The 18,904-nt window shown below is 42.3% G+C and overlaps 1 protein-coding gene across 3 annotated transcripts in view; it reads left to right on the top strand.

Moving 5' to 3' along the window:
- The first annotated feature begins 1,387 nt into the window (after positions 1-1,387).
- The window catches only part of fbxw7 (F-box and WD repeat domain containing 7), a 106,684-nt gene continuing 89,167 nt past the window's right edge, over positions 1,388-18,904 (top strand). The window contains exons 1-3 of one of the 3 annotated variants that reach the window (XM_047576117.1): positions 1,388-1,565; positions 1,639-1,804; positions 12,300-12,448. The gene's annotated coding sequence lies outside the window, so the exon portion shown is untranslated. Of the gene's footprint in view, positions 1,805-12,299; positions 12,449-18,904 lie in introns of all 3 variants that reach the window. The other 2 variants (XM_047576118.1, XM_047576128.1) reach the window with 2 other exon arrangements.

The following is an 18,904-nucleotide window of genomic DNA, read 5'->3' as shown; positions in this document are numbered from 1 at the left end:
AGGATGGCATGGGATTCAGGTTACCGGGGCAACTAGAGACTGAGCTACAAAGCGAAGGGTGACGAGACTGTATGGATGGGGATTTAGGCCATAACTTGTGATAGGACATACAAAAACTTTTATTTTCCTAAAAAAGAAAATACAAAAACATTTAACACAAAGAAAATATTTAAAAAATATATATATATAGTAGGCTACTCATGTGTGTGTAGCATTAGGGTTCAATCTCTACTAAATCTCTAAAGTAAATATTTGCAGTGTTCAGGTTGACTAGCAAAACAACGACAACAGCAGGCATAGAAATCAGACAGAAATTTCAGACTGTGGTTGGGATTTCTTTAAGGAATCACTTCCTGGAACAGTTTCCATAAATCACATACAGCTTTCAAACCCTCATTTAAGAGTATTTAGTGACAAAGTGAGGATATTTACTGCCACCTTTTGTTTCCAGGGTGTGCTTTTCAGTTTTCATTGACCGGATGCCAGTCTCAATTCCACACTTCTCAGGATCACACGTTTGGTGCTTAGTGATATCTCAGGGTTTCAGACTGTCCCTGCAGGATCCAGATACAGGGCATGAAAATGACCATGAGCCAAAGCTAACCATGGCTGGCACTGCAGGGCTAACTTGAGCAGCAGCCGCACACTAATCCACAATAGCTTTTTTTCCCCCACTCCCTTTGAATAAATGGGGCTCAATACGCTGGGAAGAATTAGGTTTAGGTTTTCGGCCTGCATGATTTCTTAAACACCGTGCAAATTTGGATGTGGAGTCTCTCATTTCTGTGTTATTACCCCCTCTACTCATTTTAGAGCTTTTAACGATGGGTTTCTAATTTAAGTAAAAACGGAGACAATGTGATTTGTTTTGAACTGTGACAATGTCTTGAGCTTTTCTTCTGCCTGTGAAAACTTCTATATAGCCAATACTACCTATCAAGTTTTTTTTTAAATTATTTTATTTTGATTGGAAAATGCAAAAAAAAAGGGTTATAAAAAAGTTTAGATATTAAATCAGATCAATGATAACAATGAAACAAGGAATTAACTCGAAATGAAGGAAATTAACTTCATAAGTATTTAAGTAGTTATCTTCTGCAATAAAATTAGGTATTACCAGCTATAGACACACATATTTTTACATTATGATTTCTTAAAAAATAATACTTTTAGTTTTCTCACGGTTGTTTGTTTATATGACTTTGCACCTTTTTTTAAATTAAATTTTTACATAATGTCAATGTGTGCGTCAAGGTGTAACGAAACCGTATCAAACCATTTCCAATGAACTACACTTTATTTTCCACTAGGATGTCATCCAGGGGCACGCTATTACGTGTAATACGCGCGCCCGGGAGGAAAAAAAAGAAGTCAGTGGCGTCATCATGCTGCGACAGTCACTCTTTCCAGTCGGTGGATGGTGGTGGTGGATAGACACCAGGGGACGAGCAAACCTGAGGAGGCTGTGAACGGCAAACCACTCACAACTGGCACGCTGCGTGGTCTCAGCCGATGTGTTTTTCCTGCTGTAATGATCGGAAGCCGTCCTGTGACGTCCAGAAAAAGTACGGAGTCAACGGGTCGACCAACACACTTGTTAATGTGACAGAGAAGCTAACGTTAGCCTTGTTTTACTAGCACGGACTTGGATTGGAGGCTGCTCTGCCGAAGCTAGTGCATGCTAGTGGTGGGAAATCCACGAAACGAATCGGCGTTTACCTCCGGCGTTAGCTTCTTCTTGGATACCCGGGCGACGGGAGTCGCCGGAGAGGCCCGCTGCGTTGCGCTACCTTCACATTTCAAGGTAAATACGGGGTGAGATTACAAATTGCAAGACCAGAGCTGTGAGATATTGCAGTAGGGGACCAGTAGAAAGGGGCCTAGCATTAGCCAGCTAACGCTCAACTCCTTAGCTGGCTGTTAGCATTGCTAATGCTAACCAACTTAACGCACTTCTGTGGTTCCGGACCATGTTGCCGCTGCGAAAGAAGTTAAAGAAGTTGGCAGACCCCGCTTTCTGTGGCTGAACGTACTGCACAGATGAAAGTTGGTCGAGTTTGTTGGCTGCTTCGGCTAACTCTCCCACCAGCACTGAGCCTTTTAAACTAACTGAGCCAAGAGCTGCAAAGTGCCAACTCTCCGGTGTTGTTGCATGTGGATTTTGCGAAGCGCATTAACTCGACAAGAGACTTGAATCATTTTATTCATATACGTAATTCATGAATTTGCATCGATGCGTATGGTCATCTGGAGAGCTCTCTATTGTCGTTGAGGGGAAAAAGTCCACGTTACACCTCAGTGTAATGAAATATACAAACTGTGCAGGGATCCCTCCTCCAGGGTGGACACGAAGTACGTGCAGCTTGTACACAATAGGCCCAACCTTTTAAAATAACATATTTATAAATTAAGAACGCATGAACATGAAACAACAACCTCCAGTCCACATAGGATGTTCACAGGCTACACAAACACACTCTCACACACAAAAGGAAAGGAGGCAAACAAAACACACAGTTGCATTACTCCATTAATCAGGTTTTTATGTAAGATCTGTGAAATTGGCTAAATCCATATGAGTCTTTCACTCACTTAAATGAGAACCGGGTTGTTGTAGACTGCTGAGAGATGTGAGAGTTTGGTAGTTGTGCTGGGGACGCTCGTGTTACACTACATTGCCTTCGATGGACGGTTTACTCATCTCCTATTTACGTTTGTTAAGGACATCAAGTCTTATGCAACAATCCTGCAGAATAGCTGCTTTATGAACGCTATAACGGTCGCATATTTTGCCTAAACCGTTCCAAAGTTGTCGATTCAGTTGTGCGGCCACGTTGTGTCTGTGTTTAATGTTTTTTTTCTGTCCTCGCTGAGAATCTGTGAATGTTTTGAACATGTTTTGTTTTCATAGAACTGTCATGCTTATGACTCCTCAACATCCAGTGTTGTTATTTCTGTTGCGAGGCTCTTAAACAGTCCGACTGACGAAAGAGTTTATCTTCCGCGTTGCCACTGTTGGACTTGATTTGAACGTACATACCACCAGTGAGCCATTTTTGGTCTTGTTGACTTAAAAATATCTCTGTTTGGACAGTCCAGGTGACCGTTTCAGATCTTTAAAAGCAGGGTTTAGGTCTTATCAAGGTTTCTGTTAGCAGGAGGTCATGTTTACATCTGCCATTCATCACTGGGATACTATTAAGATGCACCTGACCTAAGGTTTACCCCTTCTCTTTATGTCTAAAGATGGACAAATGCATGGGTTAATTATATTAATTACACATTGCTCCTCAACAACAAACCTGCATTATTTAACAAGATTAGTGAATGGAGTTTCAGTTTCACTCCTCTCCACACCTCATCTCTCTGATATTTCTCTATGGCGTCTTTCTCTGTTACTGTTTTATCAGTCTAAAAATAAAAAGCGAAAAGAATGGACAAGAGGGAGAGTCAACAAGTCCGTTTGAATGGTGTTGTAGACTAGTTGCTCCACTGCCATCAGCTGACGAAAACCTCAGCTGGGTGGCTTTATAATATGTTTGAACTTCATGCAACGTCAGATTTTTATTCATTTCTTTTGCAGCCTAAAGACTGTACTAGGTTAGATTGTGAAATGTTTTAATACTTCTCCTGATGTACTGTAAAAAGTTAGATAATTGAAACCAAATGATCATTCTACCATTCTTTACATTCTTGTTCACATTATTTTGGAGTCCTGCACTGCTGTCACATTTTTTAGACGTTAAGGCTACCTTTGCTGTGGCGGACTTGAAACTGCGTGTGGTTTTCCTCAGGACATCAACACACCAGTGGTTTTTACCCTCTGCTGTGTTTGTAGCTTGTTGTTGTCTGCGCCTGCAAACTGCATGCTGCTGTTAATCTCAAACACTGATTGAGGTGGTCTTGTGGTGGGAGAGACTCCACTTTGACTTCTGCACGCTGTCAGTTCATCGCGTTAAAACAAGCTGAACCAAAACATTTGTTTAGAACTATATGTTCTGAACGAGAGGGACGTGATGAGAGGGAAGGGCAGGGCCGTGATTTCTGTGTGAGTGGCCTTTTTAGACATCGTCTTCTAAAGGACTGATTTGTTTTGTACAGAGCTTGAGTTGTTGGGAAACGATGGTTTTAGTAGGGTAACGTTTTATACCGCATGGATTACAAAACTGTGACAGCGGTGGTGCTTTTCTTTTTGCTATGCACAGAGTGTAACTGATGTTGACACACTGTCAATAGACTGATACTTTACTGTTTATTTTCAAATGACATTACAACTTTCTGTGAAAAGAGGTTACTGCAGCCTCTCTCTGACAACAAGAAGCTTCATAAAGGAAAGCTATTTTCCAATGGTGTTGTATTGATTTGCATATGGATTGGTTATTTCGTCATTGTGGTGTAAATTGTGGGCGCTGTGCTGTTCAGAAATGTGCTTTTGGTGGCATTTATATAACAAAAGAAACAGTTTGAACAGTCACAACATTTAATTAGGCCAGGACAGTGAACAAGTCCTCGCACAGTACGTTTACATGCACGTGAAAAAACAAATCATTGCCTTAACTGGACAAGTGCACATAAACACGTTACTCGGACTAATATCAGAGTTCTCCTTATCTGATTAAGACACCCAGATAATGCAATTGGAAATCGATTTTTCCCAGCAAGTATACACTTTAATCGTAGTTTAACTAGACAACGCATGTGTGCATGCGCCACAACTGTTGCGCTTGAGTAAAATCCTGGAACAAAAACATCCAAGAGAGTCGGTCACAGAAGAAGAAAGTAAACAGAGCTGGTAGAAGAACCACCTGCGGGATAGTGCACATCTTATCTGTACCAAAAGTAGCGCAGACATTACGTACGAGGTTTAAAAAACTGTACTATCTTCTATCTGGTGGGAGGGAGCCGTATTAACCAGCTGACAAGACACATATCGCCACCTAGTGTGGAGGAGGAGGACATGTTCCCGTCAGTTATTAGGTTTTCTCTGTTGCATGTAAACTGGGACAAGGAGGCCACGAGGCAAATACTCCTCATTACTCTATACAGTTGGTCTGGTCATTATTATGTAATTCAACCATTTTTTTTAAAACAAAGTACAGATGATTAGAGTTTGTGGCTTTTGCTGCAACACACGGATCTCCGGTCTTTAAAAATCCAGACTGTAGAACACATGAACTAGACAAATACTAAACAGCCTGTAAAGAGAGTTTCTATTTGATGTGTTCCTGCACTGAATGGGATGATGTTTGGTTTCTTTTCCTAAACCCCAAACCACTATTTAGACTCGGAATGCTCTGTTGAAACTAAACCGTTGAAAGTCCACTATGGTCAACAAGTGAGACCTTTAGTTAAACGTGTGCACTAGTGAGCCACGTTAAAAACCCCCACGTAAATCTTCTGGTGTAATTTTAGCGTTTATACCCTTAAAAGTACTGAGCTCTGTACTCCATCCGTGTTTGGAAAGGTGGTACGTGTCAGTAAAGTAAAAATGGTCTACGAGGGCTGCAGATTGTAAGCACAATGATAAACCGACACTGTCGGGACCAGAGTGCCGTGTTTTCAGTTCACTTGGGTCAAGGTGATGAAATATCATTTTCTGGCTTTGATGTTTGCTGCAAGGCCTCGAGGAATGAGAGACGAGGAGTATCCCAGACTTTGTTTGCGGAAAGCTTCACATTCCCACAGTCCTGGCTGTTTCTGTGTTACAGACCCCAGGGCTTTCCTACAACCATTCTTAAATGGACAGTCAGATTTCCTGTCTTTGAAGCCTATATTGACAAAACACAGTAGATAGTAGGCAGTGTTCACAGGGCACATGACTTTTCCCAGTAACCTACACTTAGTGGGATGTGATTAAATTCAATTAAACACACTTTTATAACTGGCTTGTTTAAGTGAGACCAATAAATACAGGCAAACATGTCCTGTTAGCAACCACTTTATCTACGCTTTATTTGTGTGTTTTGGATTAATGGGGGAATTATTGGGGCTGCAGCAGTCTGGATGTCTTTTGTCCAGTTGTTTTCACATCTCCAATGTCCACTTCCCTTTGTACTGCAGTACGTGTCTCTCAAAACGTTGTGGTCTCTCAAAACGTTGTGGTTTCGGGACAGGGTGTGGTCAGTTTTGCACATTTGGTGGGAGGTTAGTTGTTGGCATTGTGTCCGTTGCCCCGGCGACGCACAAGCTTCCAAGCGAGGGTTCGTGCTCTTCCCTCAAATTGAGCCAAACCTGAAATCAAATCCTGTTGTGCGTCACTTCCCGCATCAAGTGGTTTTTGAGGGAAAAATCAAGTGTGTAATAATTCTTCATTGGTGTTTATTCATACCGTGACGGCACAAAATGACCGAATGCTCGGTAATGATTAAGGAAAACACGTTGACCAGACCACTCTGAGCTCGAAGCGGCGTCTCAACGGGACGACTGAATAATGAGACCTGGAGCCCGCAGCTAGTGTAGGTGTTATTTATTTAATAAGATGCATCAACTACTGCTTTAACGTAATCAGATAATGGCATTGTAGATGATTTAGTTTCAACTGGCACAGTAAAGTTCGAGGCAGTGGGAAGGGCGAGAAGAAGCAGGAAGAGAGAAGCTCCTGTGTTGAAGTGAAGTACTTTAGTTGTGCGATGAGTGCAGCCTGATCAGACCGGGCAGTTTTCCAGGCTTTTTGAGGACCCAGAGCGCTGGTTAACGACAGATAATGAGACATTTGGTCTCAAGTAAAAGGAGAAGATAATGAGTGATTCGTGACATGTGCTGCGTTTGAGGGAAAACCGAGAAATTGATCATGGTAGTTTGATGACCATCTACAGTCCAGAGCGACGGGGAAGGGTCCAAAGGCTCCTGGTCAAGACGAGTTTTTGGACTTCTTCCTAGAGAGAGAGGCTACAGAGACCAAGAGAGACAGGACAACTCAGTAATACTCAGCGTTGTTTTTAAAGTGGTGAACAGATGTGCTTCATGCCAAGTTTAAATTTAGACTGGACTCAAAGTGGGAAGTGTTATTTGAGTCGCTCTCTGTACAATTTGGCAAACATTTAGATATTACAACTAGGGATGGGCCTTGGCAAGGTCTTCACGATTCGATCACGATACTTGAGTCACGATACGATACAATATTGCGATATTATGATATTGCGATATATTGCAATATTCTGTGTAGTTTACTGAGAATTTTTAAATGCAGCTTAAAATACAATTTATATATATGTACATCAGATGACAGCGATAATTCATTGGACAAATTGAGTCAAAAAACAATATTAGTCCAAATGATCCATTTCCAATTTATTGCTCTTGTACAGAAGAAGCAGTGGTTGTGGTGTGGAAGTCGTTCGCGTTTGGCCCAAAACATGACTTTTTCTTTTAAAATCGATATTTAGACATTCAAAAGCGATGTTGTATCGGAAGAAAAAGTATTGTGATTTATTGTCATATTGATATTTTTTCTCACTCCCATTTACAACACACACACAGGCTTTTATTTACGCCTCCTCGTCCTCTGAGCTTGAGAAGTCACGTGTTGGATAACTAGACCTTATTACTTCTGTTCAACGTCATAGCGACGAGAGACGAGACACAGGCCTGATTATTAAGTTAAAGGTAACTGATGAATTGACTGTAACAGCCTAAACAGTTGTCACTCTATTTTTGTCACAGCGTGTCCTTGTGGTTTGTTGTCTGATGTTGTGTGGTCTCGTTCTGGTTTGTCGCCTGGTTTACTCACTTATTTTAGAAACTCCTGGACACTTTTTCCACACGAGACGCGGCACCTCTTAACATTACACTCGGTTCGTCTCATTTGAGCCGTTTTGAAGCCGCGATACTTCCACTGGTAAGATTTTGAGAAGCCGCTCTGTGAAATTTAACTTAATTGAATTTCTCCCCCTCCAACACTCGTGAAAAAAAAACCTCCCATATTTTAAACATTTGCATTCTGTTGTTCTGCTTATTCGAATGCATTTATTACCCAGCCCCCCTCCCTCCCTCCCTCCTTCCCTCCCCTAGTAACACTTTGAGCGCTCATGTGACGACGTCCTCCGCTCTGTGCTGCCGTGATATACCGTCGTCAGAAGTTCGAATCCACTCCGAGGGTTCGCTGGAGATTTACAAGCAGAGTGTGGGCGTGTTTTGCAGTTGTGAATGGCCCTCCGCTCTGTATCTGTGAGGCACAAGTAGCATGTTAATAATTCAGTGCTGTGCCATGTAGCTCTGAGCTGGTTAATGAACACGGGGAGAAATCGCCCAGGCATATTTCTTTGATGTGGTGTTGCATTGAGAATGTGAGGTGAACCTGTTATATTCAAGTTATTATTGCTTTATAATATATATTGGCAGAGTGTAAACGAGCGTTTGTTTTCTCTTGGTGATGTTTTCTGCATCCTTGTCACTTCTCAGTGCTGAAAATAGAGGTGTGTATTCTACGTAAACACAAACGCGCGCATTCCATCGTATATGCACACAAGCAAAGAGGACCAGCTTTGTGCAAATGCATCTTATTGACGCCGTAGAAGTGCACATGTGGTATAAATAACATCAGCGATGGCTCAGTTCCCTTTTGAGTCTCTGTAGACCAGGACAGTGGAGCAGTAAGCGCAGAAGCTCCTCTAAGTGGAATGCAGCCCTCGGTCGGTGTTTTCAAACGGAGCTTGTGAACTTGTGGTAATTACGCGGAAAGTTTTACACACGAAATGCTTCTCATTCAAATGGCTGCAACAACCTTAAGTCAGGAGACGGCGACTGCTGCCAGGCAACCGTTGGCATCCAGGAGCCTTTGACACCAAAAGTAAGCAAGCTAACGACCAGGTAACTCAATGTAGCAAATGTAAAGACGTAATGAAAAGATATTAGCATTTCACTCGTACATGAGATAAAAAATACAAAGACGCCTCCGTGCAGCTAAATTGGAAAACGTTCTTATCATTCACTTCAATCATTTTTGGAAATAAACAGAGTCACAGCTCATGAAGTGGGACATTAACTTGAGCTGGAACTCCTGGCAACATGTGTTAATTTTGTTTACGAGAACAGTCCACCTCACTGTGCTGCTCTTGTTATTTCTCTTCGCAGTTCTGAGTTTTCAGAACGGTCGGAGGAAATGGAAGTTAATTTTCAGCAGCTGGTAAATTAAGTTAAATATTATTGTATCCAAACTGCATCATTACTTAGTTATTGTTTTGGATTTCTTGCATTACATTATCCATTATGTTAGCTTGTAGACGCCCACAGCAGCTCTGTTCTCACAACTCACAGCCAGTGTTGCATTGTGAAGTACTTTACACTGTACTTTATACAATGGCATGCAATCAAAAATTTCACTTGTGGAAAAACAGACTCAATTTTGTGCCTGGATGCTAAATGTGACGCTGCATTTAACAACGGAAAAAGGGTAAAAAACGAGTTTGCACTTTTTTTCATCTGTCTTTATGGTCAGAGACTCAATGAAGTTGTTAAAATAGTAAAGATTGTAAATGTATAATTTAGTTTTTATAGTTGAAATAACTCACAGACACAGTCTAAACGTTGAATTAAATGATAAAGAATTCCCCCGAAACAATTCTGATCTTAAATAAATCCAAATTTTCCTAATTTACCTTTACACTCCTTGATCTCGCTTGCGCCGCGCAACTGTATTAAGTGCAATAAATAAAGCTGCCGCTGTTGAGTGTGAACCGCTGTTACAACAGAAGAGGAAGAAGATGCCACAGAGACGCGGTTTTGATTTTTAACGCCGACCCAAAATAAACAGCCTCAAAAGATCAAGCACTTCATCAAACTGATACAAAAGTGTTCGGTCCAGATGTACTGTGGCTGTGGCTGTGGCTGAGCTTCTTTTATTTGAAACCGTATTTCACAGTTTCACTGGAGGGAATTTTAATTTCGCCCGTTACAGCAGAATAAATAATAATTTTGTCACTTTTCCAAATCCCAATAAATAGTGTGAACATTAATCATTCAGACTGACAGCAACATGAGTGTTTCACATGCCAGGACGTTGATCTGAAGGGGATAGAAATGAGTTCCCAGCGCGCGCACGCACGCACACACACACACACACACACACACACACACACACACACACACACACACACACACACACACACACACACACACACACACACACACACACACACAGAGCCGCTCAGCCTCGCTGTGATTTCCCCGTCACAGACCGCATTTAAGGCTTTGGGGCTTTCAGCTCAGACCTTAACACAATTGCGTCTCTTCACTGCCACCCACAACTCATTCCCTCTCAAATGCCCACCAGTCCTTCTCTGAGGCTGCAGCAGAGGTGCAGGATGGAAACCGTTTAAAAAGGAGGCCTCTCCCAGCAGAGGGCCCGTCGGCATGGAAACGGCCGGTCGCTGTGAATGGGGGGCTTCTCCCGCACGCCCGGTCAAGACGGACCTCGGCAACCGTCCACTAAGCCGGGATCTGAGTTAGGTGATGGCACGGTTTGTAGTTTTCAGTGCCTTTGCCCGTTGTTGATGCTGTTTGCTGCGAGTCTCGAGGTTAATCTCCGCTTCACGTGAACTAGCGTGCTGTCATTCACCTGCTGCTGTAGTAACGCAGATTTAAACCCTGACATTGAGGAGTCGTTGGCCGGGCGGGGAGTCCTCTCGTCTGTATTTGTCCTAAACAACCAGTGCAATGAACCGGTTTCACGGCTCGTTGGCTCCGCATATCTGCCAAAGCCTTTCACACTGCTGAACCTCTTATCATATTTACGAAATATTATTCGAAATAAATCCTTTCAGCTTCCTGCTCAAGGGCCGTGGAGCTCAGCACAGTTGGTGCTGTGTCATCATTAGCTGAACAATCTGCGGTTTATTATCTAAATAACACATTCCCGAGAAAGTAGAGTCAAATGTTAAATGTCGCAGCTGCTTTCACAAGTATTATGTTTTTAAATGAAGTTGAGAAATTTGTTCTTTTGATGGAATTAATCTTTTAACGTGGTTTTAACAAACAAACCTACTTCTTCAATTAATTCCATTTATAAATGTTGCCCAGATTAGGAATAAAGGTGTTTTATAATATAGTATAACATACATACGCATATATATATATATTTAACATAAAGCTACACCAAACCGTACGGACCAACGCGAGAGAACCGTTGACCTTATTATTCGTTGGTGTATTCATAGAGATCACTGCAGAACCCTGACCTCGTCTTTTCCAGCCACCCAGGTGTCCAAACTCGGACCTCGGTGTCGAACCTCGTTTACTCAGAGCGGTGAATGTGGATGCTGCGAAATGATCACCTAGTTTCCCCCATAAATGTGTCTTTTAAAGTAGGCATCTCTTTTTTTTTCCCTTACACGATTCGTCTAAACCGAGTCTCAGAGACAGAAATTGGCTCCAAACCGTGGATCACGGCTCTCTCCTCGGTGCCCACACTCTCCTCCTTCTGGATGAATTATTTACTGTTGATCAGAATCGAAGTCGGCGCGCGGAGTCTGCCGGTGCCGCTCTAGCTCCGCTCGCTCTTAGCTCTAAAACACATCCTCTGATTTCATCACCCACTGACACATTTAAGGCCGCAGCTAGAATTATTTGCCACTATTGATTAATCTGCCCTTTGTTCCGCTCTGCGTCTCGCAGTTTACACTTTTCCCGAGGTTCAGGAGGCTGATTCTGTCAGTCTTCACTGTGTGTTGAAGCTCTTTTCTGTATCGATGAATGAATATCAGTTAAAATGACCTGTTACTTTATCCCGTCCCCAGTGAAATGAACGTTCCCTTTAAGGCACGAGTGGTTGAGTTTGTGATTAGTCTAAAATTGCGTGAGTGAGATGCACCATAGGAATGTGTTGTATTGTCTCTGTAGGATATCCTTCCTCAGACTTGACCTTTTCACCAGAGACTCGGGCAGCTGGCAGCTCAGTTAAAGTGCCTTTAAGTCTATTAGAGAAGATAATCCTGGAGGGAGAGTTTCTGTGAACAGAAGGAGCAAGCAAAACACCCTGTCCGTTCACTTTCCTTGCAATCCAATTGTGTCCCATTTACACCCCCCCTCCAAAAAAAAATAAAAAAACCTTGCAGCCCGGCGTCCTCCAAACACATGGCCACCACATGCTTCCTTCATTGCTGTCCAAAAAGGAAAGATGGCCGCTTTAGACAAGACATGAAAAAAAAAAACGTAGGAAAACAGAACGTACGTGTTGCGTGACCCTCAAGTTGTCAGCTCTCGGTCTCTGACCGTCCTGTTTTCAGGACTCACACTTTGCTCGTTTCTCTGTTTCCTGCACCTCAGTTCTCACTTTTTGTTGCTTTTCTCTGTGTCGTCTCTAGTCGCCCGCCTTCCATCTCTTCTCTGTCCCTGGCTCCGTCGGTGGTTCAGCAGCACTTCAAAGTCTGCAGCGCTGCAGATAACACTTGGTACCCTCTACCCCCGAGCAGAGGCAGATTCCAGAGCCCCTACCAAGTCCCTTGACTGACAGGTTTGGCCTCGTGTGTTTCTGCTTCTTTTGTTGCTTGTTTTTAATGTGTTTTCCATCCAGTATCACAGTCGAGCTCCCCCTCAGAGATCAACAGACTTGAATGTGAACTGTTGCAGCATATTTATTATTTTCAGTATGAAGCATGTCACATAATTATTGTTAGTATTAGTATAAATTATTGTTCTTATTAATGATCAGACATGGCATCGTCCCTGAATGTTGTCCCTCTGAGGACTTATTTTTTAACATATTTGTTTTTAATAGCGTTTATCCAAAATATTATTCAATACTCAACCCTAAATAATCCCTAAATATTTTTGGAGAGCCACTCTTTTTGTTAACATTCAGTTTTTTATTTTCTTGTACTGAAACATAAACCAACAGACTCTGAATACGAACAAATATTATTATATCTTACCAATAGTCCCATTTTTTTCCCTCTTTGAATTTGGCAGATTATAATTTATTCAGGGGTCTTCAATGTTAAGATCAAGTAGGGACCCTCTACCTACCTACTGTATGTGTTCTATATTAAATTTGACCTAGTCCTATTTATAAATATACATTATTATCATTTTGTATTTAAAATTAAGCCATCCCTTATCACTTTACTAAAATATGTTGGATTAATGTTAATGTGTGTATAAAGAAAATAAAATTTGTGGGGGAAATTAGAAAATATATAAAAAATGTCTAATCAACCAAAGATTTTGCAGCTCCCCCTGCAGTACCTCCTCGGACCCTCTAGGGTGGGTTTAACTCATGTTTGGATCAAGTTGCATAAACCCTCAAGTGAAATAATGGCTCTGTCTTTGTGTAGGTTTGACAACAGAGCGTTTAAGCTTATTTCACAAACTCTAACGTCTCATTTTGAAGCTGTGGCCGAGTGACTAGAGCAGTGGATTTGAAAATGTACGGGGTCACTGGTTCACATCCCCTTTTACATCCAGCAACGCACAAGTCTGTGCAGGTTAAATACCGAGAACAAATTCCTTATAACCCACAGTTTAGGCCTCTGTGTTTAGTTGATGCAGAGGCTACTACGGCGTTAGGGCAGATACTGACACAGACCCTAGCAACGCGACTGACGTGTCGCCGCGGCGCGTTTCAGCTTTAGTGTTTCCAGCTGCTTCTCCATCTCTGTGATTTTTGAATTGATTGTAATTAGGAATCTGTCAGATGAACTGAGGAGGTTTGGAGATACAGACATTTCTATGACCGGTGTTCAAGTCATGGCGTTGAAAGTGAAGCAGGAAGTAGAAACAAAAATTAATATGAGTGTAAATGTGTCACACACGTGCGAAGGTTATTGGTTCTAGGCCCCACGCTGCTCTAAACCACCTTAAGTGTGCTTCACTAGAAATGTGGGTTTTAAATTTACATTTCTTTTACATGTAAGAACAACTGAAGGCCTCTAATGCGTTAAGAGTGTTGTGCTCACGCTCAAAGTCATGGCGTCAGTGTTGCCATGGCAGCAGCTTGCTGCCGTTCAGGTTCCTCATTATGTCCCGTTGGATGAAACACCTCTGTGTCTGCTCTCCGTCCACCGGTGTGTTTTTATGTGCTGCTAACTGTTACATACTAGCATGTCTGTCGTGTAATCGGGAGCCAGATGGAATCAAAGAAACTAAACGCTGTGATTTTAAATTTAATTGTGGCCGTTAACTATTTTTCAAGGAAGATTCAGTCTAGATTCAGAGCACAAGTATTTTTAGTCGAGTTATATTTTACTTTGCGCCAAATGCCCTTTTCAGTTCCACCTAATTATCCTTTAAATTATAAGATATAAAAGTGTAATGATAACTCCGTGATGAGCCTTTTCTCTCACTAAATGTGACTTTTACGTGCCTGCTTATTTGTAAGCATAAAAATCATTACATATTAATTGTAGCTATTGAAAGACAATTTACAGTTGTGAGTGTTTGCGGCGCAACATCAGCCGCCGCACCACGGATAGCATTTAAAGTTAATTACAACCAGACTTGAGTGTGAAATCGTCGGAAGGTCACATTTATAAATCCTCATTGAGGCGGCCGCTTAATAATCACTCACTGGGACTTGATCCAGGCTACGTATTAAAATAGTGAAACTGAGAAATAATGACTACTGTGGCTACTGGGGTGTGAGAAAGGCGGCAGCTTTACCAGTGCCATCTTTAAAGCTGAAATTATACAGTGGGTTTTAATAGCTGCAAACATCGGGGTGGGTCCAAAAGTTTCCCAGTAGAATGAATATGAATCGTCACATGATGGTCAACGTTAGTCGCTTCTCTTATCGGTGGTTTTGATGTTGTGAGGAACCAGCTCTTGATGCACAAGTCAAACGTCGTGCATGACGTTTTGGAGCAAATTACAGCTGTATCGTGGATTTATTTTGCACGTGTTGTTAAAAATATACGTGGCTCACGATGTTGGAGAGAAGAAAAAAATATTGCACCGTGTTATTTGTTGTGACTGCGCCGCAACACAATGAATATATTGTGTTAAATGTAACAGTCGGGGCCTATTAGTAAAACTTGTGTTCGCAGAAGTGGTAATGTGTAACGTGTGACTTTATTTTTCTCTTTTATTATTAGTCAACTTTACAGCCGCCCTAAACATGTGTGATCTTACTCTATCATTATTATTTTCTTCCTTTTATTTTTTTGTTTTTGGTTAGTTTCATAGCCCGTTCTCTCCACGATTGTAACGCGAACCGGCCTGAGAAGCTGCGGCCGAGGCTTCCAGCTGCACGCCGTGCGATTATTTTGACGGCCAGGTCTCAGCTGCTCGGTGTGGAAAGCTCCTGGACTTGAAGGAAGAAGCTGTTGGGAAGGTGGGGTCAGGGAGGAAATGAGGCTGCATTCCAGCCGTGATTTATGAAGTGTCTTTCATTCTCTTTGTACTGGTGGCGAGTTTGCAGCTGCTCCAGACAGCTCGTTGATTTTAGCGGAGCCGAGCTCCGCTAAAATCGGCGAGTCTCGTTCCCATATGTGCGCGTTGATGCAATGCTGCGAAGGGGGCATGTTGTAAATTTAAAGCTTCTCCTGTGGGTTTTGCGCTTCGCTTAAAAAAAGTATCATTTTAAAACTTTTCATCGATAAATCATCCGTGGGATTCGGTCAGAGGAGAAGCATCCGATGCGAAGCTCCGCCAAAACTACGTGATGACAAACTGCGGAGTGAGTCACGTCTTTAAGCCTGAGTCCAGTGTGACTAGACGGGACGCGTCATTAATAATCTGTGAGAGACTCGGAGCGGTGCTACGTGAGAACATGCCAACTAGACCGGGCTCCGTGTTCACACTCGAGAATTAAATACAACATCTACAACTCACAGACGTGGTTAATAGATTTATTATAAAGCAACGGACACAATTTGTTTAATAAAATTAGTTTTGCTCTAAAAATGTTCAGCATTGATGTGATTTTACTGATTTAAATGTGCAGCAGTCATTGTTCTCTTCAACCACTTCCAAAAGTAACTATTCTGAGAAGTTCTTTAATTTGATTACATTATCAATCGCCGTTCTGTTTTTCCTACAAATTTCACAATATTTTTTTTTTTTTTGTGCAACTCTTAGTTATTCTTGTTATGTAACTCCTGCTGTTTGTTCGCTAATTTGTTACGTAATAGGAACAATGTCGTGCGTGTTTGTTATGTAAAAGAATGAAGAGAAAAGGGATACCGACTTAAAGTGAAATCGGAGCGCCGGTGAAGCTCGTCGCCGCTCCCCTGCGTTAAACCGAGGCGCATGAAAACGCACCGACGTGCCGGGGTCCGTGCGTTTTCTGCTTCCAGAGAAGACAGTGATTTTATTCACTTAAGACTGTTGCATAACCCCGGTTCCTCTCTCCCCACTCAGAATTTAACCAGTGTAAGTCATTCTGAACCAGGGCCAGGAAACACAGCAGTTGCATTCCTTCATGTGGACTCATTTTGTTTGGCACATCCCGACACAGCTGACTGAAGTAGCAGGAATCTCTTAACCTCTGTGCTCGGTTCCTTTCGGAGCCCTCTGACACAGAGTCACCGCTTTTACCTAGAAAGCATTTAGTTAGTAGAGGAGTTGTTTTTGTTTCTGGATGCGGCGAGTGGGCAGAGTGGAAGTTGGCGACCTTTGTGTCCGAAAGCAAAACTACTAGTGTGTAGCACAGATAAGTATGTGCTGTACTTCTAATCTAGAGTCAGGGTGGCTCTTACTAAGGGTTTTTTTTTTGTATGAGAATGTTTCTGGCTCTTTGTTATTCAGAGAGCGACTGAACAGACAGGGACTTTAAACGTGACGACAGAGGAATGCCTGCGAGGGAAAAGTATTTGCTGGGAACTGTACAGGAGATGCTACAGCCACATGGCACAAATCCCAACCACTGGATCTTCACAGCACTTGAGCACAGCTTGTCCTCCTTTTTTTTATTTTTTTTAAATGAGCTGTTGTTTGTGTGTATTAATCTCGTTTACCCGAGATTTATTTTTATCTGACGGTGCCGTATTTGCGCCGATGTCGCATTGATTAGTTGACGCTTTTGTCCCCAGTCAGCTCCGAAATAAAAGGTCAGTATCTGGGCCTGCTTTATCGGACGGTGCTGAGGCTTTTAGTGTTGGTTCGCTGCTCTCGTCAATGATACGAACGCATTACTCCAGCTGATCCCTATCAAATAGCCAATTCGGCACGCTTCGTTAGTCGCGGCCTTCTGTATCTGGATCAGGTAGCTGAAAAGGTGAGATATGTGCGCCGATCAGTCATAACATTATGACCACCTTCCTTATAATGATCAGTTTTGGATGTAGTGAATTTGGAGGTCAGGTCAACACCTTGTGCTGTTTTTTTTTTTTGTTTATTTTAAACCATTTTGTGTTGGGCTGCATCCTGATGGAGTCTCGTTGCTATGGGAGGGGGTTACCTGGTCTTGGAGAGTGGTACATGTCTAAGTATCGTCCACACGAACGCCAGGTCCATAAGTTTCCCAGCATAATTTTGAATTATCACAAGTTGACGTTCACTTCTCCCGTCAGTGGTCTTAATGTTGTGGCTGATCGATGCATGCCAGTTTAATATTCATGTTACAGATCCCGAAAGAATGCGATATTTTTCCATCTCATTTCCTGTGTCGGAATCCGCCTCAAAACGGAACACATCTGGAAACGTCCCACAGTGGCTTTATGCTCGACGCACCATTACTGCATTAATGAATTAGTTCCCTGCAAATTCAGCGTCGCACTCCGTTACAAATGAAGCCTGCAGGAACCCGTGAGTTGCAGAGCTCGCAGAGCTCCGTCCCGTATCTTTCTGTCTCACAGTTATCAAATGTCAAACAGCTGGAAAGCCTGTCTGGGCATCTGCTCATTTCCCAGAACTTAATGTCCATATCCAGTTTTGTTTACGTCAACTATCCCCCCTCCTCCCTGGACGAGCCAGCGCCCGGCACCGCTGGACAGGCCAGTCAGCCTAATTACTTTTTTTACTTCTCTTAAAACACCTTGTTTTGACCCACTGTGAAACAAGATTACACCCTAGGGTGCAAAACTAATGACTAAAACACACCTATTGCTTTTCTGTGGTGGTGTTATTGGTATAGACTTAGTGATCCACGGTCACAACCTGAACTTACTGTGTTTTTTTTTTTAATGGCTCTTATTTGGTTAATTTGTATTTTTCCTCCTCAGTTACAGCCCCCTCTGCTTTGGTGCACTCGACCAAGCCTGGATGGTATAATGGTTCATACCAATTACCGGCATTTTTTCTGTTATGATAAGAATATTTAATATACTGGCATTTTAGTGTCGCACCTCTAAACACGTATCACTGTCACTGTGAGACGTGGTGAAGATGGAAAGGTCCAAAAAAATTAAGCAGCAGGCCAAAAAAAAACGTGCCATGTTGGTTGTTTGGGTTTTTTTAGGGTGACCAGACATCCCTGATTTCTGGGGACAGTCCCTGTGTCCCCCCCCCCCCCCCCCCCCCCCCGGCTAAAGCTGACCCTGAAAATGTCCCCAATTTTAGATTTTTGTGAGTGAGAAAAAAAAATGTTGCGCACAGACTACAATTATTACGGCTCTTGGTTGCATTGCTACTGACATTAAAGACATAGCAGTTTAAATATGTTTAAATGTGAATACATATATCAAAAATAAATGAAACCATGTTTCCTCATTTCATCTTGATAATATTTAATTCTTTTTGTTTTTTTTTGTCTTCGAGGTGTAAATTTCCACATCAGTAAGCAGCGCTAACACGGCCATGCAAACCTGTTCTGCTACTAGTGTGGTATTATTTTTCAATATTTACTTATCACAGTAAAATAGTCCGTCCTTATGGACTATTTATGTTGTGAACACGTGATCATGCATGAAAACAAAATACTGTGATGCCGTCAGAATTCAGTGATACACATTTTTGGTCAAACCGCCCTGCGCTCGACTGTTCATTTCTGGATGCTGCTCTCAGTCGTAGCAGCTCCGCTTGATTGCTCTGTTGT

This window comes from Mugil cephalus, chromosome 2 (assembly GCF_022458985.1).
Source record: "Mugil cephalus isolate CIBA_MC_2020 chromosome 2, CIBA_Mcephalus_1.1, whole genome shotgun sequence".
NCBI lineage: Eukaryota > Metazoa > Chordata > Actinopteri > Mugiliformes > Mugilidae > Mugil > Mugil cephalus.
This window is presented reverse-complemented; position numbering and strand designations above follow the sequence as displayed.